At 36.2% G+C, this 20,277-nt stretch overlaps 1 protein-coding gene across 1 annotated transcript in view; it reads left to right on the top strand.

Annotated features, from left to right (window-relative positions):
- Cdk7 (Cyclin-dependent kinase 7) overlaps window positions 1–10,261 on the top strand; it is a 32,478-nt gene extending 22,217 nt beyond the window's left edge. Inside the window, exon 2 of the mRNA XM_090411995.1 lies at window positions 9,856–10,261. The gene's annotated coding sequence lies outside the window, so the exon portion shown is untranslated. The remainder of the gene's footprint in view (window positions 1–9,855) is intronic.
- Window positions 10,262–20,277: the final 10,016 nt, after the last annotated feature.

Here is a 20,277-nt window from a genome sequence, read left to right as displayed (position 1 = left end):
TGAATTTAATTTTATTATGGAAGGTGTTAATAGATGAAAGAAAATCGGATAACTCAGCCATGCTGTTTCCAAATTATAAATATGCCATTTACGTATCCCCACCAATGAGATGGGTTTGGATTTGTAAATAGTAGGAAATCTTTTTCAGTTTTCCATGAACAAAGCAGCACATGGAGGAGATAGAAGGCTTCCCATTGCAAGGCCAGATTATTGTTTGTAGATTTTCCCATTCCATTGGAAATAATTTGAATTGAGACAATGTCTAAATAGTTGAGAGATGTCAGGAAGGAACGGATCATCTACAAGTGCCATAACTTCGTCTACAGGAACATTTGTGAACAAAGATACAATATCTAGATTAGCTAGAACAGAGTCTCTGCTACTAATGGCTCGTAAAAAGTTAAGCAAGTTTGAGCACAGGTAGTAGTTGGAAGGGATTCAGTCATTCCATGCTGTTGGCGCACACTCCTTCAATGAGTCTTTGGACTCCCTGGAGGGGTCACATAATAATAATAATAAAGATACAAATTTCTCCCATTTTCTACAAAGTGTTGCTAGTTTTTGAAGAAGGAGTCTGTATGTCGGATGTGTTCCTTTAAAAGCTTAGCCGGATGTTTTGATATCAAATAAGTAGATGAGCTAATACCACCTACAATATTTGGAAGTCACTGATTAGATCTTTCCACACTTCAGACTTTAAATTTTCTATTAACTATCATGCATGCCTACTGAACAACAACTGGCCTGTGGCATATTCAATGCTCACTTTTTTTTTTTTTTTTTTTTTTTTTAACTATATATATTATCATGACCTCTTAAACCCAGTGGCAGTTATCATTTTTCACATTCGTTTTTGGGAATGTGAAAAAAAAGTCTACAAGCTCCTCATCTCTTACCATATCAGAAACAGTATATCACATGCTCCTGATGATATTTCTCCAATTGTACTAATTGTGCTTCAGAACTAACATCTTTCTTGTATCGTGCCTGCATTCTTACTAGCACATGTTGCAAAATGTAGATGCTAGTCTATATTCAGCTCATTTCATTGGGCAACCAGCTTTCTCTTGTTGAACACTGTGTTCATGGTAAATGACCTTCTCTCACTGACCAATAATCCCACTCATTTATTTGTTGATGATAGTACACTCCACTCCACTCCATGGACCCCCTGGAGGTGTGACATAATAATAATAATAATATTCATTTGACAAGTCATGCAGTGCGCAAACTTCCCAACTTCAAATCTTCTACAATTAATGCATTAACACTGTATTCTTTAAAGGGTTGAAGTTAACCTAGTCACCAGGTATTAATGCAGTATTATCTTCTTTCTTTCAAAAAAAGGTCTAATTTCACCTTCCTTTACCTTCAGTAATGCACAGATCACCAGAAAGGAGCATATTTGTGATTGTCTGTGGAAATGCTAGTAGTGGTGGCAGGCGGTAGATGGTGTTGGTGGATTGAGTGGTGGGGACAGATGTAGAGTAGGTGTCCTCCCTCGATGAGTCTTTGGACTCCCTGGAGGTGTCACGTAATAGTAATAATATATCACTTCTTGAACTAATATTTACATCTACCATTTCTTGATATAAACACATCATGTGAATATCTTCCTTACTTATAAAAAAAAAAAAAAAAAAAAAAAAAAAAAAAAAAAAAAAAAATTCCTCTTTAGAGGACTCTCATTTCTGCTCAAGATGCTGCTGTTTGCTTATCCAGCTACTAAATGCTGCACTCAATTTCACTTAGCCTTAACATGTGTGTAAAAGTCCACACTTCAGACTTTAACCTTTCTATTAACTATCATGTATGCCTACTGAACAACGACTGGCCCGTGCCATCCTCAATGCTCACGTTTGTTTGTTTTTGTTACTTTTGTGGAACAGTTCCTACATGTAATGGTAGTCATCAAGAATTTTTCCCTCTTTCCACTTCAATGGCACCTTCCTACTACTGATGCTTAAATTAAAGAGCTTGGTCAGAGGAACTGAAAAAATTCTTGATGACAGCTAGAAAAGGATGATTCTTCCCTCACTGAATGACTCATAACAGAAATAACACCGAACATGCATCCATCAACTATCTCGCCAATATTTTAACAAGCCCATATTATCTGAGCCTGTTAAAATATTACCAGACATCATCTTTTCCACTCCAATTGCAATCTACTGAGTCTCTTTCATGGAACAACCTTTCTCACAAAAGATTTTCTCGACGCTTACAGCTTTTCAAGAATAAGTTCCGGTGGGTTTCTTTGTTTCCTAACATAGCACTAATGAGCTGCAGGTTCTACCAATACTTGTGTGTGGGATTGATTTAAAAAAAAAAAAAAATGATGATCCCTGACTTTTGCTTCTCCTTTCTGTGGCATGGTTACTGTTTGTTTCCAGATCCAAACACCTACTTTGATTTAATAACAGAAATAACATTACAAGCCTGAGTGGCTGATCTTATCTAAACTTTTCATGGGTGAAAACCACATAACCAAAAATAAATAAATAAAACTTTGAATGAACATCTTTCAACCAAAACTCCCTGACTGCTAACTAAGTCTTGCTTTTCCAACAAATGTACTAAAGCAATCCAAGGAAAAAATTCAGCATGTGATCAGAAGCAACTCAAGACCTTTTAGTCTTGAGTTGCTTCTGATCACATCTCTAGCTTCTCACTTTGCTTACTATGCAGCTGTGGAAATCCATCAACAGGTATATCTGATTTTGGAAAGGTAAATGCAGAAAACTAGTTTCTTTTGGTCCTCTTTCATTCATCCTGATTGTGTAGTCACACCTCCTGGAATCATTCTCCTCTCCAGTTCTTGCTTAGGCAGCTACTGCAGAAAGAACTTACACTAACCAATCTAGCTATGCTGCATCCATTTCGAAAAAGTGATCATGTGATTTGACCTGGGAGATTGCTAGACATACGGAATTTTCTGTTAAGAAGGGATATATGTGGAAGTACAAAGCAGTTAATTATGACAAGCTGAGGAGACAGCTTTCAGCAGAGCAATGGCATAAGAATTTGGAGGGAAGAGGCAGTGGTACATGGGAGGTTATCAAGGGGTGTTTGAAGAAAGCAGTATCTGAATGTATACCTGAAGTCAGAAGGATAAATCTGGTAGGAGTTAAATGAATGAATAGTTTCATTAAGCAGCAGTTGCAGACAAAGTTTTGGAGAGATTATAAAGAAAAAGGTGATCAACATGCTTATGAGCAGTGTAAGGCATAGGTAAGAAGGGTGACTAGTATGGTGAGGAAGGCCAAAACTAATTATGAGAAAAAGCTAGCTGATGAGGTTAAAAGAAACCCTAAAGAGTTCTTTAGCCATGGCAAGTAAAAGGTGGAATTACTATGGAAGGATGATTTTCAAAGTTGTTGATGGTGGGAAGGCACCAGAAGCAAACCAAATAGTTGAATTACTGAGTGAGCATTTTGCATGGGCCTACCATCTAGGTGGTGATGTTGAAATGCCAGATGTGATATTGACTGATGAGATAATAGAGGTTGAAGAAATGGAAGTACTTAAAATATTGCAAAACCTCAATACAAACACAGCCATGAAATTAGTTGGCATATTGACTTGTGTATTATGAGAATGTGCAAAGCAATTATCAGCTCCTCTGACCAAGCTATTTAATTTAAGCATCAGTAGTGGAAAGGTGCCATTGAAGTGGAAAGAGGGAAATGATAATTTACATAAAGGGTTTCCAGCTCAGAAGTAGCAAATTATATGCCAATCAACATCTCAGGAGTTGTGGATAAGGTATTGGATAAATTTGTGAAAGACAAAATTCAAGACTGGGTGGATAGGAATGTGATTCTGTATAAGGGACAACATGGTTTTGTGGAGAGCAGGTATTTCTTTAATAATTTGCATACCTTTTTATAATCAAGTTGATTAAGAGAAATGGCTACTCAGTGATATTGCTAGACTTTACAAAAGCATTCCACATAGAACTCAATTGCATAAATTAGAGCACATGGGGATGGATATAAATCTGGCAATTTGGATTAGTGGGTGGCTGATAGACAGATATCAAAGAGTAGTTTATGGAGGTGTTGAATTAAGGAGAAGGCAAGTGACTAGTGTCTAACTATAGGGCTTAGTACCTATTCCTCTGTTGTTTAATTTGTATATCAATGATATATGAAATGATTTGACAGGAAATATTCAGTTGTTTGTTGACAGTGCTAAACTGGAATGAGCAATGGTAAATGGAAGAAACTGCTTCTGCCTGTTAAAACTGTACTTTTCCACTCAAGAGACTACTTCTTGCTTATACAGCTGCTGATACTATTAATTTCAAATCCATCTAAATCTGATATTCTGTTCTCACATTTTAGCTTATGCATAAAGAATGCTCAATGCAATCCAGAAATGTGTGTGTGTGTGTTTCTGTCCCTTATGAGCTGCTTCTATAATAGGTGTATGCAACAGTTATTTTTTAACTCTGTAAACCACTTTTAAAACCTCACAGACATGATTTCTGTCATGAACAGTTATCAGTATGCAGACAAATTAGACTGTTAATCCCAAATCCACCTAAACCTGGAATTCTGCTCTCATATTTTAGGTGATGCATAAAGAATGCTATCCAGAAGAGGAAATAATTCAGTGCTGTGTGTGTGTGTGTGTGTGTGTGTGTGTGTGTGTGTGTGTGTGTGTGTGTGTGTGTGTGTGTGTGTGTGTGTGTGTGTGTGTGTGTGTGTGTTGGAAGTTGTTTCCCACTTAGTTATGCTATGAATTATATATTTGGTTTAATCCTTTATCCAAGTGTAAGCAAACAAAGTTTGCGACTGAAGTAATTTCAGAACTGGGGCAAGTCATGACAAATGACTTCACATCACTTGCCTTAGTATCTATAATACAAAGAAGTACATCTTGTAGAAATGTATAATGTTATGCATTAAGGGAAGGGTCACTACCCAGACCGGTTTCTACCTTTATTGAGGTCTCATCAGTGGGAGCCAGACCCAGAGGTTGTGATACCAAGGTGGAAGTAATGCAGAAGTCATATTTCCATATACGAGTTGCCAAAAGGTGTCGCACCTTATTAAATTTTTTATTATCATCACCTCTGGGTCTGGCTTACACTTGGATAAAGGATTAAACCAAATATATAAGGTGTGTGTGTGTGTGCGTGTGCCCCTTCTGTAGGCATATTTTACAATGTTCTGTTCAATTGGCTACTTTCATTTCTAACATTTTTTTTTTCAAGACTATAAGAACATGAGTAGTTGCTGGTCAACTTCCATTTACTGTCTAGCTTCATAAGTCTAATTTAATAAGGTGTCGCACCTTATCAAATTTTTTATTATCATCACCTCTGGGTCTGGCTTACACTTGGATAAAGGATTAAACCAAATATATAAGCTGTGTGTGTGTGTGTGTGCGCGCGCGCATGCGTGCGTGCGTGCCCCTTCTGTAGGCATATTTTACAATGTTCTGTTCAATTGGCTACTTTCATTTCTAACATTTTTTTTTTTTTCAAGACTATAAGAACATGAGTAGTTGCTGGTCAACTTCCATTTACTGTCTAGCTTCAAATACATAACCCATTTTTCTTCCTATTTCATTCCATCTACCAGCGTTTTTTTTGGATAGCCTCACTTTTTCTTTCCCAAAGACCACAACCTTTTTCTTGAAATACATCAAAAGATTCGGTATTTTCTCTTCAACTTTGTGTGGGTTAGAACATGTTGAAGTGAAAGTCCAGAGTGATCCTGAATGCAATTAACTTGACATGATCAAGAACAGTGATTACTAATGTTAGTCATCTCAAGATCCGGCAAGTTTGGCCAGAATATGTTATTGTGTTAAAAGGATTAGTGTTGGTGAACACAAAACAAATTCAATTATTTAGTTGCTAATATTTTGCTGGTTTCAAATTAGCATCTTTAGAGTGCAAAAATGTATTTATTGAACAGCGAATTACAGATTGTTGCAGAAATAGTTTGAATTGTAATAAAAAAAAAAAAGGAACAGGAGTGCATTAAACAAAGTGTATTCCTATGAAATAGACATAATATTTGATGTTCACCTATCCCTTTCTTGCCTAACACAGTATCAAAGCACAATTCCCATGCCACTTTTAAACCACACTTAACTAGCAACTTTTATCTGTTGTCAGCACCAGCTCCATGTTTTGCAGGGTCTCCTGTGCAAGTATGAATGCCGGACCACAAATTTCTTTGGGGAATGGGGCAGAAATTTCGTGTGGCAAAAAAACAAAACATGTTTATCTTCTTGGTGTGCATATGTTTATCGTTTTATAGAAAAATAATTTATAGATGTAAAATATTTAATAAATATATTTTTGCATCTTACAACGTGCAAAGTATTAAATGAAATAGTTTTAGTTAGACTTACTCATTTTTTGGTAAAATCAGTTATTATGTCCCTATAATTTAATTTTTAGCTGTTTCATTTTCAGTCAACACAATTGCAAGTGATAACAAAGAACAATCTCCGATATGTTTTATTCCAATGTCCATGTGTGTGGTTTCATGTTGTAATAATTTACTGACAATATTTACTTTTAACAAAAGTTCATACCAGACTACTGAGCTAAAAATAAATTTACGTGAATCTGTGTTCATACATAGAATCTATTTTCAGTTTCATGGTATTATCATAAACTGTTTCAATGAGGTGCTTCAGCACTTTTGAAACGAACAGTATTTGAAAACAGATAACACTTACTGCCGTTTTCTTCTTTGCTTTTGATGTATCTGGCAGACCAGAAAATCTGTTAACATCTACCTTGAATAACTTAATGATTACAGTAAGTGTAGTTCTTATGACAAGTCTTAAAATGATTTCCAAATTACATAGAAAAAGTGTATATTAAAGATCCAAAATTATTTTAAAGTTTGTAGAAACTATGAAAGTTAAGTAAATATGACCAGAGAGCTTAAGAATACAGTCCTCGCATCGAAGTTGCCTTAATTCGTACTACTTAAAAGAACACGACCGCTGCCCAAGCATCTGTATATTCTCCTTTTATTGGTGCATTCGATAAAGGTTCTGCTGGCCTGACAGCTGGTTTGAACTAGTTAATTCTCTTCAGAGGCCAGGCAGCAACCTTACGAGAGCAGAAAGATCACCTTTCACCTGACATCTCTGAATAAACTTCCTTTTCTTGTACCTTAGTGGATGCTGCTTTTTTTTTTTTTTTTTTTTTTTTTTTTTCAAAAGTTTGAATTGTTTCCACATCTATTTGAACATAGTGCTCTATGTTCAATAACAAGTTTGTTTTTAAACTTGGAAGATGCTGGTTTGCAAGCCATTTAAATATTAATAAAGTAACAATTTAATTTTTCTTTGGTGCTGTTAAACACAACTATGAATGTACTGTTGTCACAGCCTGATAATGGAGAACCACTAGTTCAGAATTGGTACTAATAGAGATATGATCATGAACTATTTTTGATGCTACTTTTGTGCATGATAACGAAATTAGATGCGATGTATAACCAAATAGGCCAGTTTGATCAACAGCAGTAAACATCTTACATTTTAAGTCTCATATATTGCATTTAAACAGGTGTATCAAGAGCTCTTTTGCTGTGAAGTATGCCAAAGTTAAACAGAAATGATGATTATTAATCTTATAATGCTGTAAAAGATGCCTTAAAAATGCAGTTTCAACACAAAGTTGAACAGAGATCAGAAAACCATTCATTTCCTCTAAAGAGTTGTAATTTTAAAACAAAGAAAAAAAATGACAATGTTTTGAAGTATTTAAGAAGAATAATTTCTTGCAACTGCAGTAGTTTATTATCATCATCATTTCTGCTTAACTTTGGCATATAGAAAAGCATATCGGTGCTTATTGGCTTATATGCTAATCTTGATTTTCCTTCTAGCGAATAATTATTGCAGATCTGTCCATGGCATACAAAACTGCATGAACCAAAACCATTATAAACACCTGGATTGAGATCAGAGATATGATTTATCTTTAATTGGCCTTAATAAAGTAGAAAGCTTAAGAATGGGTTAAAATATACATTTGTAACTTAACGGTTCATAGGATTCTAGAGATGTTTGGCTAATATCTAGCATAATAATCGTATTTGTTATACCTGTTCACATTGCTATTTGGGAAGTTCATAGTTATTAATAATAAGCTGGATAAATTACTGTTTATAGTCATTATTATTAGTAACTTTGGGTTAATTATATCCAGTTCTTTATGTAAAAGAGTATCTGTGGAGTGTAGGAAATCTTTTGCAGAAGTTTTGTGACTTTTGACCAGGATGATAATGCAAAAAAAATAAGTACTTCTGACCTGTGCAAATTCTCTTAGAAAGTGAGCCTGTGTAGCTCAGTGGATGTGGCGTTTGCATACCACAGTGCTTGACTGCACGAAGAAGACTTGGTTGCAAATCTAGTCGGTGACTACAGGAAATTTTTCTAAGCCTTTTTTTTTTTTTTTGACCAGTTCCCCAGTTAGTCGATCTCTGGCATGGACAAGCGGGTTTTTTCTCCCTGAAACTTGGGTTTTTCATCCTGTAAAATTCAAGAAAATCGACCGTAGAAACCACACTATTTCAGACATTAAAAATATATTGTATTAGGGACCACGAGATGATCGTTGAGCCATCTCTTCACTGCATGTGGCTTAATCAGTGATAGCCTTCGGCAGCTATCTTTGATTAGCTACCAGTGGAGATTGAACTGCCCACTCAGTCTCCAAAAGTTGGATAGGGCTAAAATGACCTCGCCTACCCTCTATATGGAAATAAAAGGCATTAGTTGATTTTTATTTATTTTTTAATGAATATTAGAGTGAATTTTGAGTTAATGTTAAGAAAATCATCCTATTCTGCACAGGATGACATTCATATAAATCTTTCTACTTTTTTCCACATTCATGTGAAAGTCTTATCCAGTGTATTGTTGTTATCCTGTCCTTTGAAGAGTCTTAGATATTTCCATGTGCTTCTTGAACTACTTTGGCTATGTCGATAATTTTTTTTCGTGTAGAGCTGTTGTTCAGGATTAGGGTCTATTGCTTGCAAGGCTGCTGTAATTGCTGGACAGGTAAAAATGTGACTGGGTGTCAGTTCAGTATTAGGGCAGTTATTGGTTTCTATATGTTCTCGTATCATGCGTATTGATCTTCATTCCTCTAAAATGTCCTGTTTGGAGTCTTGCTATCGTGGTGGTGGTCTTTCTGTCAACATTGATTTTGGGAAGGTGGTGTATTCTTGATTTTAGTGGAATTAGTTTAGATTTTGCTAGTGCATTTGCATCAGCAAAAGTTATGTCAATTTCTCGGTTGTTTCTGCAATGTATTGAAGTGGTTATTAAAATCAAAGAATCAACATGCACAACATTACAAAAAAAAATTGTTTATTTATAACTGCATGCATCAGATGACATTTGCTAGGATACAGTGCATTATACTAATAAGATATTCATCATTTATTTAAAAAATAAATTAATTTAAAAAAAAAAAAACTTCAGTTTATTATACTGTATTGATCTGTCCATAAAATTTAAATGATCATTCAGTGAATAATATACTGTGGAAGTATCACTTTCATCATATACTCATTTCTTCAAAGATACAAACTCACTGAAGTTCTCCCATTCTGCGTAATTTTCCTCATGCAGCAATATTGTGACTACATAGGATCTTGTACATGAAGTATATAATGCTATTTTATACACTTTTATCCATTGTTCTCTTAGAAGTTGTTACATGAAAAGCCCCTTTGCTAAATTATATAAAAAATTTTTCAGTCCTCCCTTTCTGAATCACAAGTTTTACAAACAGTGAATAATACTACTTTATTATCTTGGTTTCATAATATAAAATATTTATTTTTTTACATTTTTTAGGTGATAAGTGAATCTCATTGTCTGATGTTAGACTACCACTATCCTGATTATTGAAAGCCTGAAATGCCCAGAAAAAGTTCATGTTAGGCTCCCAGATTATCACCCATGTTACTAATTATTGTTATTATTATTGTGACACCTCCAGGGAGTCCAAAGATTCATCGAGAGAGGGTACCTTCTCTAAAACTCTTCCACACGATCTACCAACTGACTGCACTACACCAATGCCATCTACTGCCTACCACTAGTATTTCCACAAACATCCATGCCCACGGCAGGATTCGAACCCTCAGCCTTGTGGCTGGAGAGCGGATGCGCTAACCACTCAGCCAGGCTGGCATGCATAGCAAGCATAATGTATAGCAAGTTCACGACCCTTTGTGAGTAAGATCGATAAAGTTGTTGATAAAGTAAGGATGGAAACCAGGAAGAAGGTCACTAGCGCTCTGCCACAAGTGCTTTTTAAATCCATTGAAATCGGACTTTGTAGCTACAAAGTTGGCCAAATGGACGACTTGAGGCAGTAAATGATATCTGTTGGCTTATCTGAAGCTGCCATCCTTCTTATTAGTGACTTGTTTTGAAAAGTTTCATGTTTAGCTTTTGTATCAGAGGAGAAATTCATGATTTAATTCATAGCCCACGCACAGTGCAAAAAAAAAGTTCATGATATTGAGAGAGAAAGAGGTTTAAATGGGAATATGGATTTTTTTTTTTTTTTTTTTTTTTTTTTTTTTTTTTTTTTTTTTGCAAATGATACAAAGTTGTGGAGAGCTATCAGATGCAGAACTGATATGGCTTTTCAGGAGGATTTTAATAGATGTATGTGGGTAGATAATTGGAACCATGAATTCAGTGTTGTGAAAGGTAAGGTTATGAAATTTGAAAGGCAACAATGGTATAATATGTATTAATTTAATCAGAGATGTACTGCAGGAGATAATAGACCTCGAGATGATAGTAGGCAGTGGCTTCAAATTTTGGGCAGTATTTTGATAATTAGTCTGGATTATTATTGTATAGGCACCTCCATAGTCTGAAAACTAATCATGAGAGACCCAACTATCCACACAATCCATCATACCTCTCCTTGAACTCATTCCATTCATTCACAACTCTGCAAGCGAAAAATCAAGTCCTCATGTCCCTACTAACAGCACCTTTACTTGGCTTCCAGGGATAACCTCTTGTTCTGTCCCCTCTAGCCAAGTGCTGAAACATTTTCCCTGCATCAATCCTCATATATAACCCTTTAAGTAACTTAAATGTTTCAATCATATCTCCTCTTTTTCACCTATCTACCAACTTCTGCAGTCCACACATACCACTCACCATCTTGGTTGCTTGTCTCTGAATCCTCTCAACCACTTCCTTATCCCCAAGAAATGCAAGAAACCAGATCTTAGCACAGTGGTCCAGATGTGGATATAAATGCCTTATAAAGAGGAATAGCAACTTCCTCATCTCTACTTGTTAGTGTGTTCTTCAACAGCCAAGTAATCTTATGAGCTACCTTAGCAATATGTTCTATGAACTTCAACTCTGTCTCCCACCCCTAAATCCTAGCTTGATCTATTTCCTGGAGTATAGTTCCATCATTGTGGTATGCAGCATCCCAAAATGCATATCTTTACGTTTCTCCACATTAAATAATCCTGCAAAGTCTCCACGTTTGTGGGATTATTTAATATTCTGATTTATTGCTTTACCTAATTTTATATAATCGGCAAACAACTGAATATTTAAGGTTATTTCCTATATAATTTATGTACAAATTAAACAGTAGTGGTCCCAGCACTGAATCTTGTGCCACGTCGCTAATCACCGTTTTTTTACCTGAATTTTGCTCCTCCCCTCCGTATACCAGTTTCTGATATAGTATTCTACCATTTACCTGATCTTGTTGGGAAAGCGATTTTTGTTCGACAGTTTGAAGGATCCTTATCTTGAGGATATGAGCTGTTAAGTAGCACTACTCTTGAGGCCAATGTATGGTTTCACGTTAATTTCAAATATAAGCTGAGATTCTTTTGGTTTTGTCAATTTGAAAAAAAAAAAAAAAAAACGTTAATAACATTTTCAGCATTATGGTTTTCTCGCAAGCGAACAAAAAAAGAAAAAGTAGCCATTGAAGAAAGGGGACAGAGTTATCACAACAAACTACAAGCAAAAATGGTTGTTTCACTTGTCATAGCCTGTTTCTAATGAAAAGACGTTGATCTAAACTGTTTACAACTTCCTTTCAATTAAATGGAGAATTTTAACTCTCCTCTCATCAAAAATAATAAATAAATTTCTGTAAGCAGATAATGGTGTCCAATCAATTATGAAAATTTCACTCAACTCATTTGCTAATGTTCAGAGAGGACAAAATAATAAGATTGCCAGTAATTTTGAAGTTAACTAAAATTAATAAATAATGATCAGTGAATTGCAGGTGTATCTGCAAGGTGTTAGGTTAGAGTTCCTGCTTGTTCAGTTTTTGGTATTTCTTATTTTTGCTACCACACCAAGCAATTAGTTGTAGTTCTCTCTCCCCGTATAAACTAACTTTTTCTTTTTTCTTTTTGAGCATTCCACTTTTCTAAAAGCACGATGTCACTTCAACTTGGAAAACAAAATTTCCTTCAAACAAGTTGTTCATTTAGCTGCAATGTATGCATCATGCTGATTTAAAGCAATGTTCTTTGTCGATTGTTTTTTTTTTACAAACGGTGCTAGTGGTATGGTTAGCTTATCCGCTCTCCAACCAAAAGGTTGTGGGTTCGAATCCTGCCGTGGGCATGGATGTTTATGATTGTCTGTGAAAATACCAGTTGTGGTAATGGTGGGCGGTAGAGGGCATTGGTGTAGATGACGGTAGTTGCATTTCTTTGTTGTTGGTGGAGACAGAGTTGTGGAGTAGGTGCCCTCCCTCGATGAGTCCCACGCTGTGGTTGGCATTGTTGTCAGAAGGGTGCCAGTAACCAAGCTATGCTACTATTGATATGTACTTCGTTTCTAAAATAAAATATCTTAACTTGTATAACTCTTTGTATATCGCAACCAATGAAAAAATAATAATAAAATAACGCAAGTCAAAAATTGCCAATTTTTAGTTATGCCGCTTAAAAGCATACTACTGGATGCAGCAAATTAATCAGCAGAATCATACGGTTATTTACTATAGAAAAACAGAAGTGTCATTTCTTTTCCGTGCAGCTGAAACAACAACGTATTGCTCCGGAAATCACAAACGGTTTGCATCTATAACGCAACACAAAATAGTAATCAACTCTTAACTTTGTTTATATCCGTCTGATGAGTCGTGTTCACTGTCGTGCACCGTAGTTGATGTGGACAACATCCGCCAAAACAAGCTGATTTTATTCACATTATACTCTTGTTGTCATGAACACTTAATTGGAAATCTTGTACAGTCTTCTGTAGCCTTGAAATCCAGTGATTGCTTCTCTCCACAAATTACTATGCGCCTGATTCCATTACGCTACTTAAACCTACAACCATTCCATGTTCATTTTCTCATGGAAGTATTTTGCCTTTTCTCTGATTAGTCAACCTGGTACTGAAATCTTTCTCATTGCTGATGATGCCATCGACACACAACTTAATGATCTATGTTCTTAGTTTTGTCAGTGGTGTAGCTGGAGCTTTTGCCGCTCCTCTCAATACACACCAAAAATACTACAGAGTCAAAACGACGTATAGGGAAATAAATTAAAACACTTTATTTTTTAAGTAAAACTAATTTCAACATTTTAAATGTTATTTTTCTTGCTTTTCTGTTAGCAAAATCGTCGATGACATTGGCGAAGTCTATTTCATAGTAATGTAGGTAATTCTTAATCAATTTTATTTAGAAAAACTCCCCTCACGACTAGCAACACTTACAGCAATTGTGAGGAAAATTCGCAGCAGTATTACAATATTTGGAAATTAGTTCTCGAGACTATTTTAGAATTAACTGCACCAGTTCAAAGTGCCGCCCTGCCTTTCTTTGTCCACACTTTTAAGTTTCTCCTCTAACACTGTTCTGCACCTTCCTCTTTCTGCTTCACTTGTTCTTGCCCTCTTCGTTTCTGATAATGGGCTTTATATTTTCTTTTTTAATTTCGACTTGATGTTTACAATCACTAAACTATGATCCGAGTCTATATCCCCTCCTTGAAAAGTTCGATGCTGCCGTACTGATGTTACCATCTTCTTTTAATCATTATCATATCAATCATGTTCTTGGTTTTCCTATCATTTGATCGCCACGTCCATTTCCCACACCCCTTTTGCTGGACTCTTATGTTATAGATCATCATATCGTGGTCTACAGCAAATTCTAACATTTTTTCACTTTGTTCATTTCTTTCTCCGAAATATTTCCCCATGACTTTCCCAATCATCATTATATATTCCGACTTTGGCACTCCAATCTCCTTCAATAATTAGTACATCTTATTTTGGTATTGTTTCTGTTGTCTCTGTCAGATCTTTGTAAAATAAGTCAATATCCTCATCTGTGCTGTCATATGTGGGTGCATATATCTGGACTGTTGATATATTAAATGGTTTTGCTTGAAATCTTGCCGCTGTGATTCGTTCATTGACTGGTTTGTAGCCTGAGAGTGCCTTTCTAGCTTTTTTTTGTTAAGAAGGAAACCAACTCCTGCTTCATGCTTGGTGTCATGCCATGACCAAAAGACTTCAAATCTATCTATCTTTCTTGCTGATGTCCATCGTAACTCTGCCAGTACTAGTATATCACACCGATATCTCTTAATTTCCTCGCGAAGTCATTCTAGTTTTCCTGCCATCCAAAGTGTCTGTACATTCCATGTTCCTACTGATAATAGTGCTGTTAGTTTCAGTTTCCTTTCGGTATCCCTCTTTTCGATCCGAACCACGATCGCTCAATTGTATCGCGGACCTTGTTGATCCGGGCGACGTCCAAGCCAGCATGTTGATAACAATATAGGCATCAGATAACAATCGTTATCTGATCGTATAGGCATCAGATAACGATTGTTATCTGATGCCTATACGATCAACAGCTACAGCATGCCGGCTCGGATGTCGCCTGGATCAACAAGGTCCGCGATACAATTGAGCGATTGGGGTTTGGATCGAAAAGTGGGATACCGAAAGGAAACTGAAACTAACAGAACTATTATCATGTAAGCAGTACCACTTTCACACCAGATCCAGTGTTATCTAGAATTGGAGGAAAGATTAAAAATTATTCTTATATTCAATAGAATACTGAATAGGGTGGTTCACAAGACAACACATGGTCTTTAGAGAATTCAATGAGTCTGTATAAAACAAACATGTTTCGTAGCGGAAGTTTTCTTGTATGCGTCAAAACGCAAGTTATATGCCAAGACTACAATTTGTCTCTTGAATGTGTGTGAGTGAAAGAAAATATACAAGCTTTTCGTTTAACTACCTTAGATTATTATACATACTCAGCATGATTTCTTTATGCTCAGTAATCCATACGGCTGCAGCTTAGATGAGTTTTTCATTTGTATGGTTTGGTAAGATATGGTTTATGTGATAACTACTGGTAGACTGATAACGGAGTAGCCAACTTCCTCATCAGGTGGGACAGTAACTGAGCATAAAGAAATATAACCTCAGCAGGGATGATTATCATGCTGAGTATGTATAATAATATAAGGTAGTTATTATTATTTGTCCGCGCAGTTAGAATAGTGGCTTTGCGCTTCACAACCATATACCTGTGGAAGGAGTGTCCTAGGTTCGATTCCCGTCGGAGACGTGAGGAGCTGAAGGACCTTCCTCAGCTATAGCCAAGTTAGCCGTTCTTGGGCGCTTGCAGTAGGGTTTTTTCCGACAGTTTATCTGGTGTTTTTCATCCCGCAAGCAGGCAAACCGGCCCCGTGAACACAGGGATACAGCCAAGAATACCTTGAGGCATAGGAGTGACCATTCTATCCTCGTATTTCGGTTACGAAATCCAAGCATGCTTGGAAGGTTGTGGGCCTTAAAGGCCTGTTAAAGCCATTGGGATAGGATAGATTATTATTATTCCTGATACCTCCAAGGAGTCCGAAGACTCATCGCGGGAGGACACAACTGTCTCAACCACTACTACACCGAACCTCTACTATGAGTCATCTCCATCTACTGTCCACCTCCACCACAACTCGTATTTTTTGTCTGTAAATTGCATGTGTTCTGAAGGGCCGATTTGTCTGTATGTGGGATGGAAAACCTGAGTTTCCGGGAGAAAAAACTCTGTTACCTCCGTATGAGATCGGCTAACTCACTTTCGATTGAAATCGTCCAGATAAAGATTCCTCCCGTCGCGACGAGAATCAAACTTAGGCCTATTCCAATCGAAGGCCGCAATGTATAGTCGTTTTTCCAATTGCGCTACGGAGGCGCTTAGTTAAACAAAGAGCTTGTATATTTTCTTTCACACATATATTAATGAGACGAATGGTAGTCTTGTATATGTTATATTGAACTTCTTAAAGTAAGAAAAATTCTTATTGCCATGCATGATGGATTTTATTTTCAGGGTCTAATTATAATTATTATTATTTCCTATGTAGCTCAGTGGAAGTGGTGTTTGCATTCCTCGGGGCTTAACCGTCCGAAGAGAGGCCATCGTTAATTCGATTCTAGTCACTGACTATATGAACTTTTTCAGCAGGTTGTGTCGGTCGACCTCTGGGACGGGCAAGCGGGTTTTTTCTCCCGAAACTCTTCTTTTTTCGTCCTGTAAACTCATGAAAAACGAATGTCGAAACCACACTATTTCAGACATTACAAAGATTGTGTTAGTGTGGAAACACTAGATGTCTGCACATTTTTGAGCCGTCTCTTCACTGTGGGCTACTTAAATTAGTGATTGAAATTAAATTAGTCTTGGGCCAGCTATCTCTGATTGGCTACCACTTGAGATTGAACTCCCCACTCAGTCACCAAAAGTTAGATAGGGCTAAATAGCCCTGCTGACTACCTATAAAGGAGTAAAAGGCATTAGCTGATTTTCTTCTTATTATTATTTATATTTATATAGGGACTTCATGGAGTCAAATGACTGATCGTGTGAGACCGACTCTATCCATTAACACAATACTTATCATACATATTCACTGTTAGGGTGCTCACACACCTATGAAAATCCATTCCACTCATTCTCCAAGTTAAGATTCTTTACTTCGAAAATGAGTGGAATGAGTCCACACATCCTTACTAACCACACTCTTAGACAACTTCCAAGTGTAACTCCTTATTTTTCCCCTACCCCACATGTATTGAAAATATTCTTCTTTGTTAATCTTATAGAATCCCTTCAGTAACTTATAAATTTCTGTCATATCTCCTCTCCTCCACCTGTCGGGTAAACGCTTCAACCCACACACCTTCAACCAATCCTCATAGGGGCCATTCCAAAGATCTGTCATCAGCGTCTCTCGTCTCTGAATTCTCTCTACCATCTGCTGATTCCGAAGTTACCTCATAAGTATTTCATGATCGCCATAAACCCTTTCTTGACTGAAATTTCCACATGTTGAGCAGCCTCCCAGGATAAGAGCAGAGGTAGGGTTTCTACCAGTGGCGGCTTGTACATAAGCACTGTGACACTGCAGTGAAAAAATGAAAAAAACTAAATTTTGTTTGTGTTTATAAATAATAACAATGTTTACAACATTACATAAACCCAATACAACATGTTAAAGGTTACAGCTTATGTTTCGACATTGATTGAATAGTTAATAATTGGAATTGTTCGATTAACGCTTTAAATTACGAAACAAATGCACTGCGATCTAACGCAGTGTCGGAATTATCACGATCAGAAGAACTATCCTCTACATGCCTACAAAAGAACTAGAGCAAGTGCCCTGTCAAGCCACGTACTGTTTTCAGTAAACACAAATGATGAAGGCCGTCAACATGAGATAAACTGGACAAAAACCCTCAAACTTTCATATATGCTGTGACGAGGTAGAGCGCCACATAGTCGAGTATAAGGAAATTGTTATAGACCCTCATCACATAAATAATAACCTTAGCTATAATCTACCGGACTCTTTCAGCTCTACTATCCGATATTGGCACACTCGTGAAATCAGACGCACGCAGCTGTTTAACAATAGAACTTCAACACGGACTGTAGCTACAGTTCAAAACTAATTGAATTTTATAACAGTCGTTTGTATAGTGATAAGATGTTTCTTATAGCGTTTATTTGCTTTCTATGTCCCCACGCGTGAAGAAATCGCACAATCCGATGAAACATGTTGCGTTTTGAATAAATTTAATTGTTATTCTAGTCTCGGTTATAGTCAGTATATATAAATATGAACATATCCCAATACCGAGTTAATACTACAAATTGCTATCATAACCCTTCTGACGGGTATAATTTCCATCCTACGAAAGCTTATAAGAAGACACTCAAGAGTATTGGACTCGTTATCAACAGACTTATCTTCCTGAAACGTAAGTTCTCTTCTATTATTCCTAAATTCTTTTAATTCAGAGAAGCCATTACCAGTGAAAAAGCACACAGAAGAATCTACCAAAAAGCAAAACTAGAACTTTTAGGAGAGAGGGTTAACGATACCAAACGTAATTTAGCTCTTATCTTTTCTCAAAAATCATCTTAGAAAACCATTTAGCGACCTTCTTAGACTGCGTATCATGGAATCCCGTTCAAAAAATAAGTACACGTCGGGCATTAAATCTCAAAACTTAAACAAACATAAGTTTATCAGAAAGTTTAATTCGCTAAAGACACAAGAACAACCAACCCCTAATTATCTTTATGGAAGAACTAAAAGATTAGTGATAAACCAATCGTAATATACAGGGTGTTCGGGATAAATTTGACATATTTATAATTAATTATATTTTTCCGTAAGTTACATGTATTAACACACACTTCTCTTCATTTAAAAGTTTGGACCCTTCTTCATTCATATACAAGATGTCAGAAAGGATGGATAGCTGGAACCCACCTGAATCATGGAAGAGAATAACTTGTATCATGATGATTCGTGCCCGCCATCAAAATAAGGATATTACGACTGCTGCCCAATGCTCCCTGAATACAGTAAAAACAATCAGGCATGAACTAGAGACTTGCAATGGTGACTACGAGGATGTAGCAAGAAGAAAGATCCCTAGCAGACGATCTGATTGCGTTCGTACAGCAGAATACCTCGCAAATCTGCAGGAACAGGTGTTGAAGAACCCTGGCATTGGAATTCGGGCTTTGTTCGTGGAGTTGCTAACTGTAGTCAAGCCCTGGATAACAAGGGTAGCCAATGGTAGGCCGTATGTATGGCAGCAGGATTCGGCCCCTTGCCACACCTCTGGGAAAAGTCAAAAATGGTTGTCTGAAAATTTCTACGACTTCACCAGTCCAAATGTTTGGCCTCCAAACTCCCCAGACCTTAACCCCATGGATTATTTTGTATGGGGCGCAGTTGAAAAAGACACCAATCGCACTTCCAGTAATACAAAAGCCCAGTTAATGGATAAAATTAAAACAGTTTTTGCGGCCCTTCCCAGGGAGACTGTAGCATCAGCTTGTTCGAGGTTCCGAAGCAGAATTGAAGCTGTGATCGATGCTAATGGTGGTTATTTTGAGTAAATCTTGTTGATAGTATTGTAATTAACTCTGCCTGTAATGTTTTTTGTCAATTCATTAAATTTAATAGATACAAAGAAGATTTTCTTTTTCCTTACGAAACTGTCAAATTTATCCCGAACACCCTGTATATGTATATAGATATATATATTTTTATCAACACATACATATATATATATATATATACATATATATATATACACATATATGTGTATATATATGTGTGTGTATATATATATGTATATATATGTGTGTATATGTGTATATATATGTGTGTGTATATATATATGTATATATATGTGTGTGTATGTATATATATATGTGTGTGTATATATATATGTATATATATGTGTGTGTGTATGTATATATATATGTGTGTATATATATATATGTGTGTACATATATGTAAATATATATATATAAATATATGTATATAGATATATATATTTTTATCAACACATATATATATATACATATATATATTTCAAAAAATAGATTTAATGACTCCAAGACCGAGATAACAGATAAAGATTTTAATGATAAATACTACTAGTTTCGGCATATAGCAGCCTTCTTCAGGTATTTATAAAGGAAAGGAATACCAATAAACATTGAATTATTTAAACAAACTGGAAATTACAGGTACAAATTGCCTCACATAATCGATACATAAAAACGTTGTATTATTCAAGTTGTTCCAACTGGCGTGCCATTGTTGCAATTGTGCGTGCAAGTTCACGTGAACGCCAATATTGAATAACTGCAGCATGGCTATCTGGGATGTTATAACTTAAATT

The sequence above is a fragment of the Typopeltis vanoorti genome, chromosome 22 (genome assembly GCF_054136105.1).
Source record: "Typopeltis vanoorti isolate ZY-2024b chromosome 22, IOZ_Tvanoo_1.0, whole genome shotgun sequence".
NCBI classification, from domain to species: Eukaryota; Metazoa; Arthropoda; class Arachnida; order Uropygi; family Thelyphonidae; genus Typopeltis; species Typopeltis vanoorti.
The sequence above is the reverse complement of the archived record's forward strand: the minus strand, read 5'-3'. Positions and strand labels throughout refer to the sequence as shown.